General features: G+C 41.5%; 1 pseudogene across 1 annotated transcript; it reads left to right on the plus strand.

Moving 5' to 3' along the window:
- The first annotated feature begins 15762 nt into the window (after positions 1-15762).
- LOC149404246 (3-oxoacyl-[acyl-carrier-protein] synthase I, chloroplastic-like) lies at positions 15763-17812 on the plus strand (annotated as a pseudogene). The gene is made up of 7 exons (XR_016294245.1): positions 15763-16188; positions 16384-16815; positions 16894-17067; positions 17147-17260; positions 17361-17452; positions 17564-17630; positions 17714-17812. The product of XR_016294245.1 is annotated as a 3-oxoacyl-[acyl-carrier-protein] synthase I, chloroplastic-like (transcript).
- Positions 17813-19367: the final 1555 nt, after the last annotated feature.

The following is a 19367-nucleotide window of genomic DNA, read 5'->3' on the forward strand; positions in this document are numbered from 1 at the left end:
TTACTCATGACATTTTCATAACTTGTTACTTCACCAATATGTCTTGTTAAGAATCACATAGTGAATCCGAACTCTGACTTTCTCAAATGAGAATACGTAAGCTATGAAATGGCATGTCTCATTTCAGGATTGATGTAAGCATGACGCAATTCATACGTAGTGACCTCAAGACATAAGAGGTTAAATGGTTTGTTCTTATCTTGTCTCTAGAAGTGCACTGGTCAATTCAGTACCTTCGGAAGATACCTAGAAAAATTATAGAGTCTCCAACTCTCAATGTCCCATAACCAGACATCATAGATTCTCCTAACAATCGTACTGAGATCAATAGTCCTTTGATCTTGAGATTGGGAATATGTTGTTTTAAGCAAACCATGAAGAGTTTATTCATGCAAATCTACATTTGTCTGTTCATATGTTGTTAGGTTTGTTTATGGACTAAAGACTAAGGTTTTATCATAAAGCTTCAGACAAGGAAGAACGAATGAACGTTTCAACTTTTATTAATTAATAAGCAATTACAAGCAAGAGTCTTCATGAGACTTTATTACATCAAATGTACAAAAGTAAAGACTTCAATTCTTCTTGTGGGCACCATTGACAACAACGTTTTAGGAAGTTGTTAAAGCTTTTATTTGTGTTTTATTAACATGGTAATAACATGGTGTAAAAGAAATAACAACAACCAGAAAAATGAATCAATTAAATAAAAGAAACTAGTAAGACAAGATAACTAGTCACAAAAATTTACCGAAACTTCTCAAACTTTAAAAACATGTTTTTCATTATAAAAAATTAAAAACTTTTAGAACTGATTCTAATGTGTTTTAATAACATCCCAAACTCATAGAAAATGAACATGATTTTTAATTTAAAGGCATGAGCAATAAATTTAAAAAAAAATCTAAGAAAACAATTCTAACTTGTCACAAAATTAGTAAACTTTCGAAAACGATTTTCAAGCTCATAATTTTAATTACATGTACATGCATATCTTTGACCATAGCTCTGATACCATTTGTTGGAATTGATCTAGGGTCAAGAAAAGATTTAACGCTTCGAGCAAGCGGCGGAATTTAAAAATTTTCTTTAAAATATGTAAAACGATTTTACTAACATAGAGAAAGAGCAAGTACATATAAATTAAAACTATTAATGAGCATTATATGTTTACTAACATTTGAGAAGCTTGAACTTTGAGAAGCCTTAGGAAGGTTGAAACGTTCATCTCCCCTCGCAACACGTCTCTCTTCTTTCCTCGGGAACTCGAGCAACCACGAAAGTTTCTATCACAATAATCACTCGAGAAAGAAAGGAGTTAGTGTGTGGGCACTTTTAAACACGACGACTCAAGAACAAGTCTCGAAGTCGAAGAGCTAAAACACTAGGTCAAATGTGGACCTAGGTGCCAAAGCAAAAACGAAGGAAAAACTTAGAGAGAGAGAGAGAGAGAGAGAGAGAGAGAGAGAGAGGAGATGGGCGGCCAAGCTAGAGAGAGAAGCTCTCAATCTCTAAAACTTTGGAATGAATAAAATGATAGGAATGAGGGTCCTATTTATAGGAGAAGGATTGGTCTTGGAAAGAAGTAGTTTCCTCCTTTTACCAAGCATTCATGAGCAAATCTTATTTCCTCAGTTTCCCTTTGCCATCCACGTCCAACACCTTCTAAAAGGTCTTGGATTTGTTTCCTCTTTTGCTTCCCCTCTTGCTTTGGCCGAAATCCTCCTTTCCTCATAGAGGAAATTTGTTTCCTCTTTTTCTTTTGGCAAGTATCTACATACATTAATGCACAAAATAAACTCTCTTTTTCTCCTATGGGGTTGGACGGCCATGTTGTCTAGAATGAGCTTCTAGATGCTTCTTCATTTGTTAATGACAACATAAGAAAGGGCCATAAAGAATTTTCAAGTAAAATTCTATGAAATGAAATTATTCTCGAAGCCCAATAAACTTGTTATGGTCGAGTGATAATATGTCATCATATGACAATGTTAAAAAATTTATTGACATTCATTTCATCCTATGTCCAAAAAGTCAAAAATACCATTTTGACAATTTTCGTAAAACTCGTCTCGTTCTTGTTAGGACTTAGCTTCTAGTTTAACTATTCCTACTCGATATGATTTGTGACAGTGACCTCATGGATCCAAATGAACAAAGCTAGAGCGAAAATACTTGGACTCAAAAGTTCACAAACCTTTTCCAAGTTTAGCTTAATGTCAAGTGACTCCACTAAAGAATTGACACTGAGAATCTCTCCGTTCAAATGAATTTATTTTCTACTCAAGAATTCAACTAAATTGTGATGAGTGGATCCACTGAATATTATCTATGTTTACCCTTCATGAATATCATCAGCTAGTCGAGATTTACAAAATTACCATTTTACCCTTCTAGTGTTATTTCCGCAACTCCTTTGTCGCTTGTGAATAAGTTAGAAACAATGTATTGACGAGGAGCTAACAAGTCACATTGTTTCATCCAAAAGAGTCATGACTCAATTTGGACACTGACCAGTTCCTTTATTCACATTCTAAGGAACAAAGCATGAGATGATATACATTGCATTTCAGCAATCTTGTACATGAATTCCATATCTATGAGATCTTCACAAAGTTACTCATGACATCATCATAACTTAGTACTTCACCAATAGGTCTTGTTGAGAATCACATAGTGAATCCGAACTCTGACTTTCTCATAGGAGAATACATAAGCTATGAAATGGCATGTCTCATTTCAGGATTGAGGTAAGCATGATGCAATTCATACGTAGTGACCTCGAGACATAAGAGGTTAACTAGTTTGTTCCTATCTTGTCTCTAGAAGTGCACTGGTCAATTCAGTACCTTTCGAAGATACCTAGAAGAACAATAGAGTCTCCAACTCTCAATGTCCCATTACTAGACATCATAGATTCCCCTAACAATCGTACTGAGATTAATAGTCCTTTTATCCTTAGATTGCGAATATATTGTTTTAAGCAAACCATGAAGAGTTTGTTCATGCAAATCTACATTTGTCTCTTCATGTGTTGTTAGGTTTGTTTATGGACTAAAGACTAAGGTTTTATCATAAAGCTTCATACAAGGAAGAATAATGAACGTTTCAACTTTTATTAATAAATAAGCAATTACAAGCAAGAGTCTTTGTGAGACTTTATTACATCATATATACATAAGTAAAGACTACAACTCTTCTTGTGGGTACCATCGACAACAACTCTCACCCGACTTGCCGCACAAAAGCGCAAAGTCGAGAAGTACTACAACGCCAAAGGCAAAAGACGAATCTTCGCCGTCGGCAGCCTAGTACTTAGGTGTGTATTCCAAAACACTCAAGTGCAAGTCGCTGGTGTCCGGGGCCGGAATAGGTAAGGACCATATAGAGTTCGCCAAGTCATTCATGATGGAACCTATTGCATCGAACATACGGACGGGACCCCGATCCGACATCCTTGGAATGTCGAACACTTGAGGCAGTACTACCAGTGACAAACACTTCCCCCATTTATTGCTTTGATTTCCCTAATTCAATAAGGCCCGCGTGCCAATGTTTGAGGATGTTATCTATTCGCAATAATAATAAAGTCTGAGGTTTTTCTCTTCAAAAATCTGCTTTATTAAGTTCTTAGTCATCAGGGCACGACCTGTACACTAAAAACTTATTCTTGCGTAGTACACTAAAAAATACACGGCCCAAGAAACAAAACCTTAAGCCCCCCGCACGCACACGGGAATACGGGCTTAGGCAGCTCAAACCCCGACGTCCCTTAGAGCATACGGGTTTTAGTAAAGTAATCGACCTAACTCGACGCCCCTTCGGTCGCCAGTTGGCATGAAGTGAGATTGCAGATACACACTTAACTCCACCGCACACACACGGGGATACAGGCTCAAGAAAAATCGCCAAATATAGGCTTAAGTCCCCCACACACATACGGGGATACATGCTTAAGAAGCTCGAAACCCAACGGCCCTTCGAGCATACGGGTTTGAGTGAAACCGTCGACCTTCCCGGCATACCCCCACATTCAGGCTTAAGTCCCCCGCACAAACACGAGGATACAGGCTTAAGAAGCTCAAACCCCGACGTCCCTTCGAGCATACGGGTTTGGGTGAAACCGTCGGCCTTCCCGGTGTACCGTAAGTCGCGTTAAGGCGCAGGTGAAAGTCGTCGGGCCACCCCCGACGCATGTAAGTCGCGTAAAGGCGCTGCCTCAACCCCTAAATGGCCAAATCTGAGCCATACACATTCGGTCGCCAATGGCACAAAACACACAGGTTTGAGCAAAGTCCCCGGGCCATACCCGGCGCAATACATACGTTCAGTCGCCTATGGCACAACCCCAAAGTCGCCGGGCCACACCCGGCGGAATACATACTTTCGGTCGCCCATGGCACAAACCCAAAATCGCCGGGCCATACCTGACACAATACACACTTTCGGTCGCCATGGCACGAACCCAAAGTCGTCGGGCCACACCCGGTGCAACCTATACGTTCAGTCACCCATTGCACGAACCCAAATTCGCCGGCCCACACCCGGCGCAATACATACATTCGGTCGCCCATGGCACGAACCCAAAGTCGCCGGGCCACACCCGGCGCAACACATACGTTCGGTCGCCCATGGCACGAACCCAAAGTCGTCGGGCCACACCCGGTGTATACGTTCGGTCGCCTATGGCACGAACCCAAAGTCGTCGGGCCACACCCGGTGCAACATGTATGTTCGGTTGCCTATGGCACAAACCCAAAGTTGCCGGGCCACACCCGGCGCAATACATACGTTCGCTCACCCATGGCACGAACTCAAAGTCACCGGGCCATGCCCGGCGCAACACATACGGTCGGCCACCTATGGCATGCACCTAAAGTCGTCGGGCCATACCTGGTGCAACACATAGGCTCGGCCGCCGATGGCGTAAGCACGAAGCCCCTGGGCCACACCCGGCGTGACATCTTCGGTCGCCAAATAGCACGAAGCAAAGTTGTTGGGCCATAGCCAAATTTTGGCATGCCAAACCGTCGGCCTAACCCGATATACCGATATCGCCATTTAATATGGGTCGATCAATCACAGCGAGTTGCCCTAGCAACAAAAGCTAGGCAATGCATGACCAGGCACGAACGCCTCCCGCCTCGAACGCTAAATGACGACGAGTCATAACACTAAACGAGCAGAGTTTGAATCCCGACTAGGGACACAGACCTACCAAAACAATTAGCAAGGGCACAAGTCCTTCGAGCCATAGGAGCTCACACAGAAGGCATATACGGGCAACATCGCCCAGACAACCAACAACGAGATATCATTCGACTTGAAAGCAATAAATATCTCATAAATAAATAAAAGAGCGACCGCTCTAAATCCAACAAATATGCGCCAAATGCAAGTGCACTAAAATAAAACAAAAATCCTGAGAAAGGAAAAAGCGCTAAACATACGTGCTATATAAATAAAAAGAGCCACTTGGCTCACGATGCACCCTCATCCAGAGGGGGAAACAAGGTGTCGAAAAAGTCGAAGGTAACCCCCCGAGTCTCGTTCTCGACTGCGGTCTCCTCCCGACACTCCACCGCTCTGGCTTGGCTGGCCTCCTCGGCCCCAATGTCGTAGTCGTCTTGCAAGTCGGATGCTCGCCGCTTTGCCTCAGCAAGCAAGGAGGAAAAGGCGAGCGTTCTCCTCCGCCAGAGAGTCGCACTCGCGCTCTGCCCGAACACGCGCCGCTTCGCTCGAAGCAAGCTGGCTTTGGGATGTCTCAATGGCATCTGACCGAGCATCCAACTGACGACGTAGGTTGGTGACCTCGGTCCAAAAAATTTCTGTTGACCGGGATGCCACCTCACAAGCTCGGCGCTCCTCAGTCAGCTTTCCCACCATCTTGGCCATCGACATCTGGGCTCCATCGCATCGATCCCGAGCGATCTAGAGCTCCACCTTGGTCTCTCAAAGTTGGTCCCGAAGCGTCTCGTGTTCCTCCCCCGAGTGTGAACTGCGATCGACCTGGGCCAGCCTAGACTTCGCTTGAGCAAGCTCCTCTTGAGCAATCCCCATGCACCGGATGAAGTCGTGCAGAATCCTATCACTTCGCACGGCTCTCGCATACGCCTGCGGAGACAAACAAAAGCAAGGGTTAAAAACAGACTTGCACTTATAAGGGAATAAATAAAGGTACTGACCCTCCAAGCGTCGGTAATCCCCGCCTGGAAGAAGGCGATGTCACTTTTCGACACCACGCCCTTCCACCAGGATAAGGGAGACTCCTCGAGATGTCGAAAGCAATGAGCTCGAGACTCCCTCGCCTCCAGTTCCACCGTAGAGTTCACTCTCTTAGACTCGGAATGCTCATCGGGAGGCACCGAGGCCGAAGCCCTCTTCGGTGAGGCACGGGGCTCTTGCTCGGTAGGACGGGCAGCCTCGACGCGATCCACTCTCGCCCTGCGGTCGGCAACCCTGGAATGAATCTCCGCCATCCTCTCGGGGTTCCGAGAAGCGGAAGCCAGCCTCAAAGCCCTACTCTTAGCGGCTGCACCTGTTGGAATTGATCTAGGGCTAAGAAAAGATTTAACGCTTCGAACAAGCGGCATAATTTAAAAAAAAATTTTTAAAACAAGTAAAACGTTTTTACTAACCTAGACAAAGAGCAAGAACATATAAATTAAAACTATAAACGAGCATTATCTGTTTACTAACCTTTGAGAAGCTTGAACATTGAGAAGTCTTAGGATGGTTTAGACGTTCGTCTCCCCTCGCAGCACGTCTCACTTCTTTCCTCGGGAACTCGAGCAACCACGAAAGTTTCTATCACAATAATCACTCGAGACAGAAAGGAATTAGTGTGTGAGTACTTTTAAACACGACGACTCAAGAACAAGTCTCAAAGTCAAAGAGCTAAAACACTAGGTCAAATGTGGACCTAGGTGCAGAAACTAAAACGAAAGAAAACTAGAGAGAGGAAGAGAGAGGGGCGGCCAAGTCTAGAGAGAGAAGCTCTAAATCTCTAAAACTCTTGAATAAATAGAATGAAGAGAATGAGGGCTCTATTTATAGGAGAGGTTTTACCTTCAATAAGGTAGTTTCCTCTTCTATAAAACATCACATATTCATGAGCAAATATTGCTCTCCTTCCCTTAGAGTCACACGCCCATGACCCATTTGGGCGAATTCCCTCTTTCATCATAGAGGAAATTTATTTCCTCTTTTTATTTTGGCAAGTATCTTTATACATTAATGCACAAAATAATATCTCTTTTTCTTTGGGTATTGGGCGGCCAAGACCTTCTAGAAGGGCCTTCTAGATTTTTCTTCACTTGTTCATGACAACATAAGAAAAAGCCCATTAAGAATTTTCAAGTAAAATTCTCTGAAATGAAATTAAACCACAAGGCCCACTAAAATTTTTATGGTCGAGTGATTTAAATCATCATATGACCATGTCAAAAAATTTATTGACATTCATTTAATTCTATTTCAAAAAAGACAAACTTACCCTTTAGACAATTTTCGTAACACTCGTCACGTTCTTGTTTTGACTTAGCTTCTCGTTTAACTATTCCTACTCGATATGATTTGTGATAGTGACCTAATGGATTCAAATGAACAAAGCTTGAGCTAAAATACTTGGACTCAAAAGTTCACAAACCTTTTCCAAGTTTAGCTTAATGTCAACTGACTCCACTAAAGAGTTGACACTAAGAATCTCTCGGTTCAAATGAATTTATTTTCTACTCAAGAATTCAACTAAATTGTGATGAGTGGATCCACTGAATATTATCTATGTTTACCCTTCATGAATATCATCAGCTAGTTGGGATTTACAAAATTACCATTTTACCCTTCTAGTTGTTATTTCCTCAACTCCTTTGTCGCTTGTGAATAAGTTAGAAACAATGTATTGACGAGGAGCTAACAAGTCACATTGATTCATCCAAAAGAGTCTTGACTCAATTTGGACACTGGCCAGTTCCTTTATTCACATTCCAAGAAACAAAGCATGAGGTGATATACATTGCATTTCAGCAATCTTGTACATGAATTCCATATCTATGAGATCTTCACAAAGTTACTCATGAAATCTTCATAACTTAGTACTTCACCAATAGGTCCTGTTCAGAATCACATAGTGAGTCCGAACTCTGACTTTCTCAAATGAGAATACGTAAGCTATGAAATGGCATGTCTCATTTCAGGATTTATGTAAGCATGATGCAATTCATACATAGTGACCTCGAAACATAAGAGGTAAATTGGTTTCTTCTTATCTTGTCTCTAGAAGTGCACTGGTCAATTCAGTACCTTCGGAAGATACCTAGGAGAACTATAGAGTCTCCAACTCTCAATGTCTCATAACTAGACATCATAGATTCTCCTAACAATCGTACTGAGATCAATAGTCATTTGATCCTTAGATTGCGATTATATTGTTTTAAGCAAACCATGAAGAGTTTGTTCATGCAAATCTACATTTGTCTCTTTATATGTTGTTAGGTTTGTTTATGGACTTAAGACTAATGTTTTATCATAAAGCTTCAGACAAGGAATGTTGAATGATAGTTTCAACGTTTATTAATAAATGAGCAACTACAAGCAAGAGTCTTCGTGAGACTTTATTACATCAAATGTACAAAAGTAAAGACTACAACTCTTCTTGTGGGCACGATTGACAACAGCACCAGCTAAACGGCAAAGGTTAGATTTCAGCCAGTAAAGAAATCTTAAATCACAAAATTACCTCGAGAAGCAGGGACGGCTTGCTGAGCCTCGGGACTTGGCGGCATGCCCGTTCGGAGCGCCTCCTCGGTGCCCGGGGCAAACGGCGGGAACCACCCAGTTAGTTCCATCATCTCGGGAGAACAGAACCGCTCGCCCGCCTTGCGAGCCTCGGACATCCCCGATATCTCCTTCAAAAAGGGGGACTCCGTCGCCCCCTCGTCTGCCAAAAAGTCCGCCAGGCGATCGAAGCGGAAGGGTGCTTCACCAAAAGCATCTGTCGAGACCCACACCCACGACCTGCGGCTAGGTGGGTCATTGTCGTCGATCAACCTCACATTTCCCCTGGCGCAGGCCATGTGGAAGCTTGGCTTCCTCAGCGCCGAGAATACGGCAACCAGATTACGAAAATCATCCATGGTCATGGCGCACTGCGTCTGGCAGTGTCACTCAATGAAGCACATCGCCAATAGGCGATAGAACGTTGGGCTCATCTGGCAGGCATGGACTCCTAGTCGAGTCAGAATCCGCTGAACGATTGGAGAAAAGGGGAGACGCAGCCCACAAGCGAGGCTCCATATCGTTACGGCAGCAAACCATTCCTCGGGCGGGATGGCTGGTCCTCGGGGGCAGGTCGAAGCAACCCTACCGAGGGAGGGATGTTGTACGTCTCCCGAAGCGCGCTAAAGACTCGGGTGGTGAGCGTGCTCACGGCATCGACCCCCTTGCAGTCTAAGCCCTCGGGGCAACAGAATCGCCCACTCTATACCAGTGGGTCCTCTCCAAGGACTTCCCAGAGGCATAGTCCGAAGACTCTGCCAACATAAAGGCCGCCCTGGCCGCCTCCAGCACTTTCCCGCTACGCTCCACTCTCCGCATCACAAGGGAAGCCTCCAGGTCCTCTCCAGGACCCTCTGAATCCGACCTAGGGGGTCATCGGAGTGAATCTCGTCCAAGATTGATTCGGACGAAATTATCGTAAGTTCAGCGCCCGAGGCCTCTAAGTCAGACGCCCGAGACGCCCTACGGACTTGGCCGCCTCATCTCGCCACTTGGGCGAGGGGGCATCGAAGGACACCTCGCGGGAGACCAAGTTTATCACCAAGTGTGACGAGCACGTGTCGTGAAACCCTTCTTCTCCCCCTTTGGGGCCACATCTAGTTGATGGGCCACTCTCGGGCTCTGCCAGCTCGGCTAGTGCCGTGGCGTTCGTCTCCAATTTCGCGAGCCAGAGATCGGCCACGCGAGAATCTTCGTCGACGTATATCAGAATTCCGTCGAGTTCCTCAAAGGGACCCTTGGCCGCCCTCCCAGAATTCTAGGAAGGGCAGGAAAGGTCGACCTCGGAATCATGGACTTGGGAAAAGAATTCACTCCCCATCGAAGGATGGAAAAATAGGCAAGCCCAAAAAATTTCAACTAGAAAGATAATTTTTTAATTCTTAAGGCTACCAGGTGTGAAGAAAAGGGGGAGGGGACTCTCCTATTTATAGGAGAGGAAGGAGTAGGAACCCTACTCCTACCCCCCCCCCCCCCCCCTTTCCCATGCGTGCGCGCGACGGGCCCGGCCCGTACGCCGGCCTCGCGCACGCGCTGGCCCGCCGGCGTCATGCCGCGCGCGGGCCCTGCGGTCCGGCCGATCTGCCAGGACCCGGCCCGACCCGCATGGGTCCGGCCCAAAAAAAATCGTCAAGAGGGACAAAACACCTCAACGCCCTCGAAAATTAAAGTTCATGACTCGCGACTCGCAAGCCATGAACTTGGGGGGCTAATGTTACCGGTCATTTTCGGGAAACCGGATAAACAAAAACGATATCACGCCGGCCGGACCACCTGCCAGGCCTCGGCCCGTGCGCGTGCCGACCCGCGCGCGCACTGCATCGCCGGCCGGGCGTCACGCCTCGCGCGCCCCGCGTCCCGCGCACACGCCATGCCCCGCGCCCCGTGTGCACGTCGTGCCCCACGCCCTGCCATCCGGTGGACCTCAAGGGGGCCGGCCCAAGGCTTCCTCCAAGCCTATAAATACCCCCCTCATTTCCACTTGAGGGGAAGCTTGGCTTCACTTTTGGAGAACTCTCTCTCTCTCTCTTACCACGCTCTTGTGACATTTCAAGAGTGCTCTCTCCTCCTCTCCCGGCTCGGCTTAGAAATCCGAGAACCCCCCTCGACGAGAGGGAGCGCGTTCCCATACTGCGACCCGAGTCTTCACAGCGCACAAGTTACGCCCCCGCTTCTTGACCCTTGAGTTAGAACTCTGAGTTACGAGCTAAGCGACCACTTTAAAGTCTTCACTAGAAGCTACGAGCCAGGTCCTTCTCTAAAGTCTTAGATTCTCAACCTCCGAGCCCAAGATAGCCCCCACATCTACATTGAACTACGTTCTGACATGATCCCGGACGACGGGTACGTAGGCAGCCAACCTTTGGCACGGTCACACCCTCCAATTCACGCCTCAGGGTCAGGAGGGTGCAACTCGGTCTTCGAGTTCACATTTTTGGCTCGGGCGCGGTCACTTGGTCCGGCCTTGGATCGAACTGCCCGAGGTTTTTAATCGTTGTTCATTTTCGTGGGACATCAACAAAAATCTTCAAGAGCCCAATTTAGCTTAAACTAATAAAAGTAAAAGAGTCCGCGGCTATGACACTAGTAACATTAACCAACGGGATTATTCAAAACTATAACTTACTAAATAAATTTAGACCAAAATTTGATGTCAAAATTAACCAAAAATACGAATTTATAAGCTGGGCAATTACATTTGTATCCTTAGTATTTTTTTTCTCTTTTATTTTATTAATGCCGTGTAAAAAACAATATTCACTTCACCGTCACTCTCTCTCTCTCTCTGTTATTTTTCTAGACGAAACTCATTTCTTCTCATGCGACTCTTCTTCTTCTGCCTCCCTTCCTATTCGTCTCTACCACGCTTCGACGATTTCTCTTCGTGTCACCCACAATTTTTGATCTTTTTATGAGTTCTGATTTATTTGCGTTTTTCTCCACCGAAAATGGCAAAAATGAACCCCAAAACACTAACTCAAACCTTAAAATTAAAAATGTGGCCAATAAACCCAAACCCTTACCAGAGGAAATTGTAACCCCACCCAAAAAATCATATGCGACTAAAAAAACTTTACCTCTGTGTAGAAGTCCTCGGAGCTTGACCTCCAGCGTTCAAACCCGACCACGGTGAACCATAAGAGGAAGGCACGAATACCCAAATCGCCAGAGTTTGTAGCGAAGCGATCGAAGACCAAGATCGCTACTAAATCCAATGAATCTGAAACCGACTTGATGGACGATTTCGTCACCAATAAGCAAGAGCCCAAGCAGATTCTAGGAAGTCATCTGTACAAAAATAAATAAATAAATAATAAAAACCAGTAATCGCTAATGGTAATAACAATCATTAATTTTTTTAAAAAGTAAATAAAAATTAATAATATTATTTATAATCCAACAGAAATTACTATGATTAATGTTTAATTTAAGACAAATTAGTGATAAAAACATTTAGTATTTTTTTAAGAAAAATTATAAATAATTAGTTAATTTTTAATTAATTTTAAGAAAAAAAAAATTATATTATAAAATGATATAATTAATGTTGAATTAATTTTAAGAAAAAATTAATAAATTTTGTAGATTAATGAGGAGAGATTTTTTTTCTTATTAATTGCTATGTTTTACACAAATATATCATTAATATTAAATTAGTTTTAAGAAAATATTAATTTTTCTTATCTCCTTATTTGAACAACTTCGATGTCCCTTAATCTTACCGCACAAACGACATGGAGATAATTCGTATAAGAACTCTTTATCTTGAATGCGAAGTGTTCACTTATAGCATACATGCTCAAATGCTTCTTAAGGCTTGTTTGATAGAATATAGAGCTAGAAAGACGACTCTAATAAGCGAGTTCAAATTCATCACTTCAAACTCCGCAATGTTCTCATATCCAGTCCTATACGATGATGGTTTGGTAGGTCGTTGTGTCAAAGGAGTGGGTTGTGACTAAACTTGTGTCGGGGAAGTGGATTGTGACAACCGCTGTGTCAAGGGAATGAGATATGGCAGTTTCTGTGTCAGGAAAAGGGAGTTGTGACGCCAACGCACGCAGCTGTTCAAACAAGTTGTACTCTTCCAATCCAAGAGTAGACTGAGATGCTAAATCTATAAATCTACACTGTTGATTGGACTTGATCCTTGGTGAGACCTAAACGGCCGAATTTCTACCTCATCACATGGAATCTTCTCTATCTCCATAAGAAGATGAAAATTAGACATGGAATGGTCTCGGCTCCTCAAATACAAGTAACTTTTGAGGTGGTTATCGTTTGTAATATTTATTGGCAATGCTGAAAAGGGTGTCTCATATTTAACCACAATGGAATGAGCGGACGGAGATGGAATGAGCCCCATCTCCGCGTATAATGCCTCCATGAGATGATGGTGGTCAAAATCATCTGGAAGAATAAGTACAAATGACTCACCCTCCTTGTATACACATACTTTAATCCATGTACTGCTAAGTTTTACATATACTGAAATTTCACCTATTACTGCACAAAAAGAGTAAAACTAGGATGTTATTTTTCTATTTTAAACATTTATAATTTTTAAAAATTTTAAATCATCACAAACAGTTTTAAAAAGTTCAAGATTTATAGACATCTTTGTCTTTTTATTGACAAAGATTTCAAAAAATCTTCAAAGAATTTTCCGAAATCGTTTGAAAATTTATTGACATCTTTGTCAATAAAAAGACAAAGATGGCAATAAATCTTCAACGATTACCCAAAATTTTCAAGCGAACTTTTTTTTTCCAGATTTCTCAAAAAAAAAAATTTGTTCATTTTTTAAACTTCACATACCTTGTAGTAACAAAAAAACGCAATAACAACGAAAACCTTCTTCAATGAAAACCTCTATGCTCTAAAGTGAAAGAAAATAAATGAAAGTGAGCGAAAATGAACGACAATGAGAACAAAATCTTGCTTCCGTGAGCATTCAGCGACTCAAAAAATAAAAATAAAAACCATCCAGACACGAGAGAGAGAGAGAGAGAGAGAGAGAGAGAGAGAGAGAGAGAGAGAGAGAGAGAGAGAGAGATAGAGAGAGAGAGAGAGAGAGAGAGAGAGAGAGAGCTCTTCACGTACCCATTGCCAATGGATGGTAATATGAGCTCCACTCAGATCAGCGACACCTTCTTTTTTCATCCAATCTTCTCCAGAGGACTGTCAAGCACATAAATGAAAAAACATGCACTTACAAACTCTGCACAAATAAAGATACAACAGTTGCAAGCACCAAGAACTAGTTGTCGATGAAGATCTCCAAGACAAAGAGACTAGTTCAAGGTTTAAGGCGACGAGAATTTATCTAACAGAAAAGTGATTAACCTAATTCGACTCATTACTAGGTTAACACCAAATCTCTCGCGAATATATTATTCTCGGAAACCAAATATCCGAGAATATCTCACCATAATATTCATAACTGGAAACAGGATATTTCCAGTTATATTCGCTCGGGAGGAAATGGCAATATAGCAAATACAAATATATTAAGTAAATACAAAAGAAAAATAAAATGATATTTTATTGAGGGTATATTTTGACCAACATGTATAAGGAAGTTATTCTTTTGGATTAATTTTGACATATTATATTTTTGCCCAAAATCATCTAAGAATTCATAATTATGGAATAATCTCTTAACTAAGTAGAAAACAAGACCAAAATATCACTAAGTCGGGCCCTAGGCCATCACAATTGATATTGATGCCTTCTGCGAGAACTAAAAGTTAGGCCTCATATTTTTATGCAAATAGTCCATAAACTTCTATGATTGTAGCATTTATGTCTCTAACCTTTCTTCTTTTTTTTTTAGATTATTTTGGTCAATAAACTATTGGATTTGAAATATTTTGTTCGTGTATAATTTTTTTAATTCAACATCCTAAAATCTTTAAAACATATTTTCAAACTAAAATATTTTGTTAATTTTATAAAAGAAATTAAATAAATTATATTTTGACCCTTATTTTATATAATCTTATAATATGTGTGAAAAGAAATAAATAATGACGCCTTATCACAATTAACGGGTCCCTTAACACATATACCAATAAATAATGGTTATAAGCTTTATCACAATCAATGGATCCCTTAACACATATAGCAAAACAATGTCAATAAGCCTAATCACACTCCCACGTATAACACTCATAATAGTAACTAGATTGTCACTTAATCTACTACATTCCATTACTAGATTGTCACATAATCTACTACATTTTAACATTGAAAATCATAATAAAAAAAATTGGCTTTTTATTTCTCAAAATTTTTAAGGAAATTGCTAAGACTAAGAGTGTTTTCAATAATTTTTCCACGTTTAAGAGTATTTAGTGACAAACATATCAAAAATCTATGAGACAAACTTTATCTGCAACAAATGTTTCAAACTTACACATTTCCATTATATGTTTTTTTAAGTAAACATCATTAAACATAAGCTACGCCAATTATAAATGTCATTATTTATTTGTGGGCAAAGGTCCTTTTTGTTGACTTATAGTAGTTGTCTTTTATATACTTTCACATAAATCTTTAATATTTTTTATATCTCATTCTAGGCATTTATGTGACGGATACTCAAAGTCCAACTCCTGATTTCCCAATAAAGAAACATACGATAGCACTTGAATCATAACAGTGATGTTTACACGCAGCAGAAGCGTTATTCGAAACCGAAAATCGGAAACAAACAACTCGAAAGAACAGCATGGCATTTTCATCAATTGCTGGTCTATGTGTGGTTCCGAAAGCTAGAGAAGTTGATAGGAACACAGTTCGTTTAGCTCAGTACAATGAGCTTAGGCCGGTTGAGAACGTGAGTGTGGGTTCACTTGGGTCTAAGCCTAATGGGCCTAGGTCCACTTCAGGTAATATAGTCATCTGCAGCCTTTTTTTCATTTTTAATTATTTATTTAGCTTTGTCATTAAAGTCATTTCTTAACAAGGAGTTTTGATCCTGAATGAGCAAAATCGTGTATGTTGATTCGGTTGGCTATTTCATCATATGATTTTGAACCATTTTTCAGCGAAAAGAAGCACAGCAATAGAAGCGCCATGACAAGGCCAAATGTTTTGGCACCGAAAAGAGAGAGGGATCCCAAGAAAAGAGTAGTCATCACGGATATGGGTTTGGTCTCGGTTTTTGGCAGCGACATCAACACATTCTACAACAAGCTTTTGGAAGGAGTTAGTGGGATAAGCCTAATAGACCGCTTCAATGCCTCAAAATTCCCAGTGCGCTTCGCTGGACAAATCCATGGCTTCTCGTCTGAGGGCTACGTGGACGCGAAGAGTGATCGCCGCCTCGACGATTCCTTGAGATATTGCGTGGTAGCGGGAAAGAGAGCGCTCGAAGATGCCAAACTTGGACTCGAAGTCCTTGAAACCGTCGGTGACATCTCAAATTCGTAGCAAACCAAATAGTGTACTGATCAGCAGTGGCCGGCCGAGCCATAAATCAAACTTAGGAGAGGATAAATGCCAAAATTTATAAATTAATAGAAATTTGAAATAGTATTTTTCTATAAATTATTTTTTTCGGGAATTTGTAATAACATATAATTAACTTCATACATGACGCAGATGGATAGATCGAGAATCGGGGTGCTGGTTGGATCAGGCATGGGAGGCGTGTCCATGTTTTCCACGGGGGTCGAGTCTCTTGTTGAGAAGGGACACAAGTCAATTTCACCGTTCTTTATTCCATACTCGTCAACCAACATGGGGTCAGCGTTGCTGGCCATAGACACCGGCCTGATGGGTCCCAATTACTCCATCACCTCCGCTTGTGCCACGGCCAACTACTGCTTCCACGCCGCCGCGAATCACATAAGAAGAGGCGAAACCGACATCATGGTCGTCGGAGGGGCCGAGGCTCCAATCTTCCCCGTTGGGCTCAGCGGCTTCGTGGCTTGCAGGGCTTCGTCTGACAGAAAAGACGAACACCAAAAGGCCTCGCGACCCTGGGACAAAGCTCGTGACGGTTTCGTCATGGGTGAAGGCTCTGGCGTCCTGGTATCAAATAATCTTTTATTCAGTTTTAGGTTTCTTATTTCACAAGTAACATCTCAATATTCTCTCTTGAATATAAAGATCATGGAGAGCTTGGAGAGCGCAACAAAGAGAGAAGCGACCGTGATAGCAGAGTATTTGGGAGGTTCGATAACTTGCGACGCTCATCATATGACCGAGCCTCGGTCCGATGGCCTAGGGGTCGCATCTTGCATAGCCAAGAGTTTAAAAGATGCTGGAGTTTCACCGGAAGAGGTTTAATTAAGACACTCTTAACCAAGTCTCTGCTTTGTATTTCTTCGGGTTCATGACTTATTTGGTCATGGTTTGGTAGGTGAGCTATGTGAATTGTCACGCAACATCGACGCTGGCCGGAGATTTGGCTGAAGTAAACGCCATCAAGAAGGTATTCAAGGACACATCAGTAATCAAGATGAATGCTACTAAGGCAAGTATTATCTCCGAAATCCAACAGAAGAAAGTTGAGCATTTTGTCAAGTTATTCATAATCATAACTGACCGTTGATCCGTTTTGTTTTTGTTTTTAGTCAATTATTGGACATTGTCTCGGGGATTGGAAGCTATAGCAACCATTAAGGCAATAGCAACTGGCTGGCTTCATCCAACTATTAATCAGGATGTACAAAATCTATTCATTCTTTTCTTGTTATTCAACGTTACAAAGTCAGAGATCTGTTGGTTGTACTATTTTTCTTGCTGTCTCTTTCTGATTCGTAGTGATTTGTTGTAGAATTTAGAGCCTGAAGTAACAATCGACACCGTGCCAAACACGAAGAAGAAACATGTGGTTCATGTCGGTATGTCATTCTAACTAACCATGTAAAGATACATTTGTAGAAGGGACAAACGATACATCTATTTTTTGTTTTGGCCACTGCAGCGATATCAAATTCTTTTGGTTTTGGCGGGCACAACTCTGTCGTTGTTTTCTCTCCATTTTCACTCTAAGAGCACTTGCGCAGAAGCAAAATTTTCCTTCGTAATTTCAACATTTTAGAGAACTTGGCGATCTATCCTATTTCAAAATATGCATTGTAAACATTCGTTTTTTTTTTTTTTTTTTTTTTTTCAAATCAATAAAACTTTGAACTATGCTTTCTTTTCATTATTCTTGTGTAATGGGGCTTGGTTATCTGCCAAACATTTTTATCACGATAGCAAATTGTTCCCACTTGAATAGACAAGGAAACGATTAGGTGTTGGTTGTTATTACCTCATGTGTATGGGTTCATATCCGATAAATTAATATAATTTCCTTTTATATTGCGAACCCTCAAAATTATATCTATAATTGGTGGCTAAATGTCTAATATATTTGATTGTTGATTGTTTGATTGTGTATGTATGATACGTAATCAATGTGATGAGATATTGAAAAAAGAAACCGTTATCGCCAATTACTGTGTAAGTGTATAATTCGGTTAATTTTAATTTTGATATTGTTTGAAACCAGAAGTTTTGCTAGGAAATAACCTTGTTTGGTAAATGGTACTAGTAAAATCACTATGTCTTAATTAACATTTATACTGGTTAAGTTAAGAATACGAATGACAATATTACCAGAGAGCCGCTACTCTGCCGGTACCCGACTTAAACGGTTCGGATAATACTCGCTTATAATGTGTTATCGATTTAGCGGGTACCACCCATTAGCAATTTAAAGGATACGGGTATAGGTAGCGAATATCTCATTCTGGCCCAATAGTCCATTAAGATTTAAAAATTAAAAATATAATTCCACATAAAAACCTAATAATCTAATACCGCTGTAAGTTTATTTCAATATCTGTTATATATATATATATATATATATATATATATATATATATATATATATATATATATATATATATATCTTGATGTTAGACTTCGTTCTTCGTTTACATGCAATTGTTTGGGCCTAAATTGGAATCAAATTGACCCAGACCCATGAACATGCGAAGTAATCGACCTGAACGCTCAGCTTGGTGTTGCGAGAACGACTAGTTAGCCGAGCTGGGGTTGATAAAGGTAACCTAGGCTGTACTAGCGAGCTCACCTTTACGAAGGTCAGCTCTCTCAGCAAATCATTCAACCATCTCCCGAAGACCCCGACAATGTATACTAACCGCAACACAAACCCTTAAATCGTTCCATCCAGACCGGGTCAGAAGGTGACGCGTGACCCAGAAAAGACCGATGAGATCCAGATTCAATGCGCGACATACCCCTAGAAGACCGGAGCTCGCCAACCACATCATGCACATATAAATACGAGATCGTGGAGTATATTTACACATGTTACATTAAGCTTACATTTCTTCATATTGATCCTGTGTTCTTGAGCTTGTTACTTGATAGTTTTCGATCATTCAACCCATTGTTCATCTATAGTCATATTCAATAAAAGGCTCGGAGCCATCCTTTGTCCATTCAATTATGTTGTTTGTCTTAATTAATTATTTTAGGATTGGATTTAATCTAACTACGGAATTCTAAGGCTCATCTCTACAAATCTTAATCGATCAATTTTCATCACAATCAGTCAAAACTTC

The sequence above is a fragment of the Urtica dioica genome, chromosome 2 (genome assembly GCF_054948205.1).
Source record: "Urtica dioica subsp. dioica isolate 48M chromosome 2, U.dioica_male_clone48M_v1_H2, whole genome shotgun sequence".
NCBI classification, from domain to species: domain Eukaryota; kingdom Viridiplantae; phylum Streptophyta; class Magnoliopsida; order Rosales; family Urticaceae; genus Urtica; species Urtica dioica.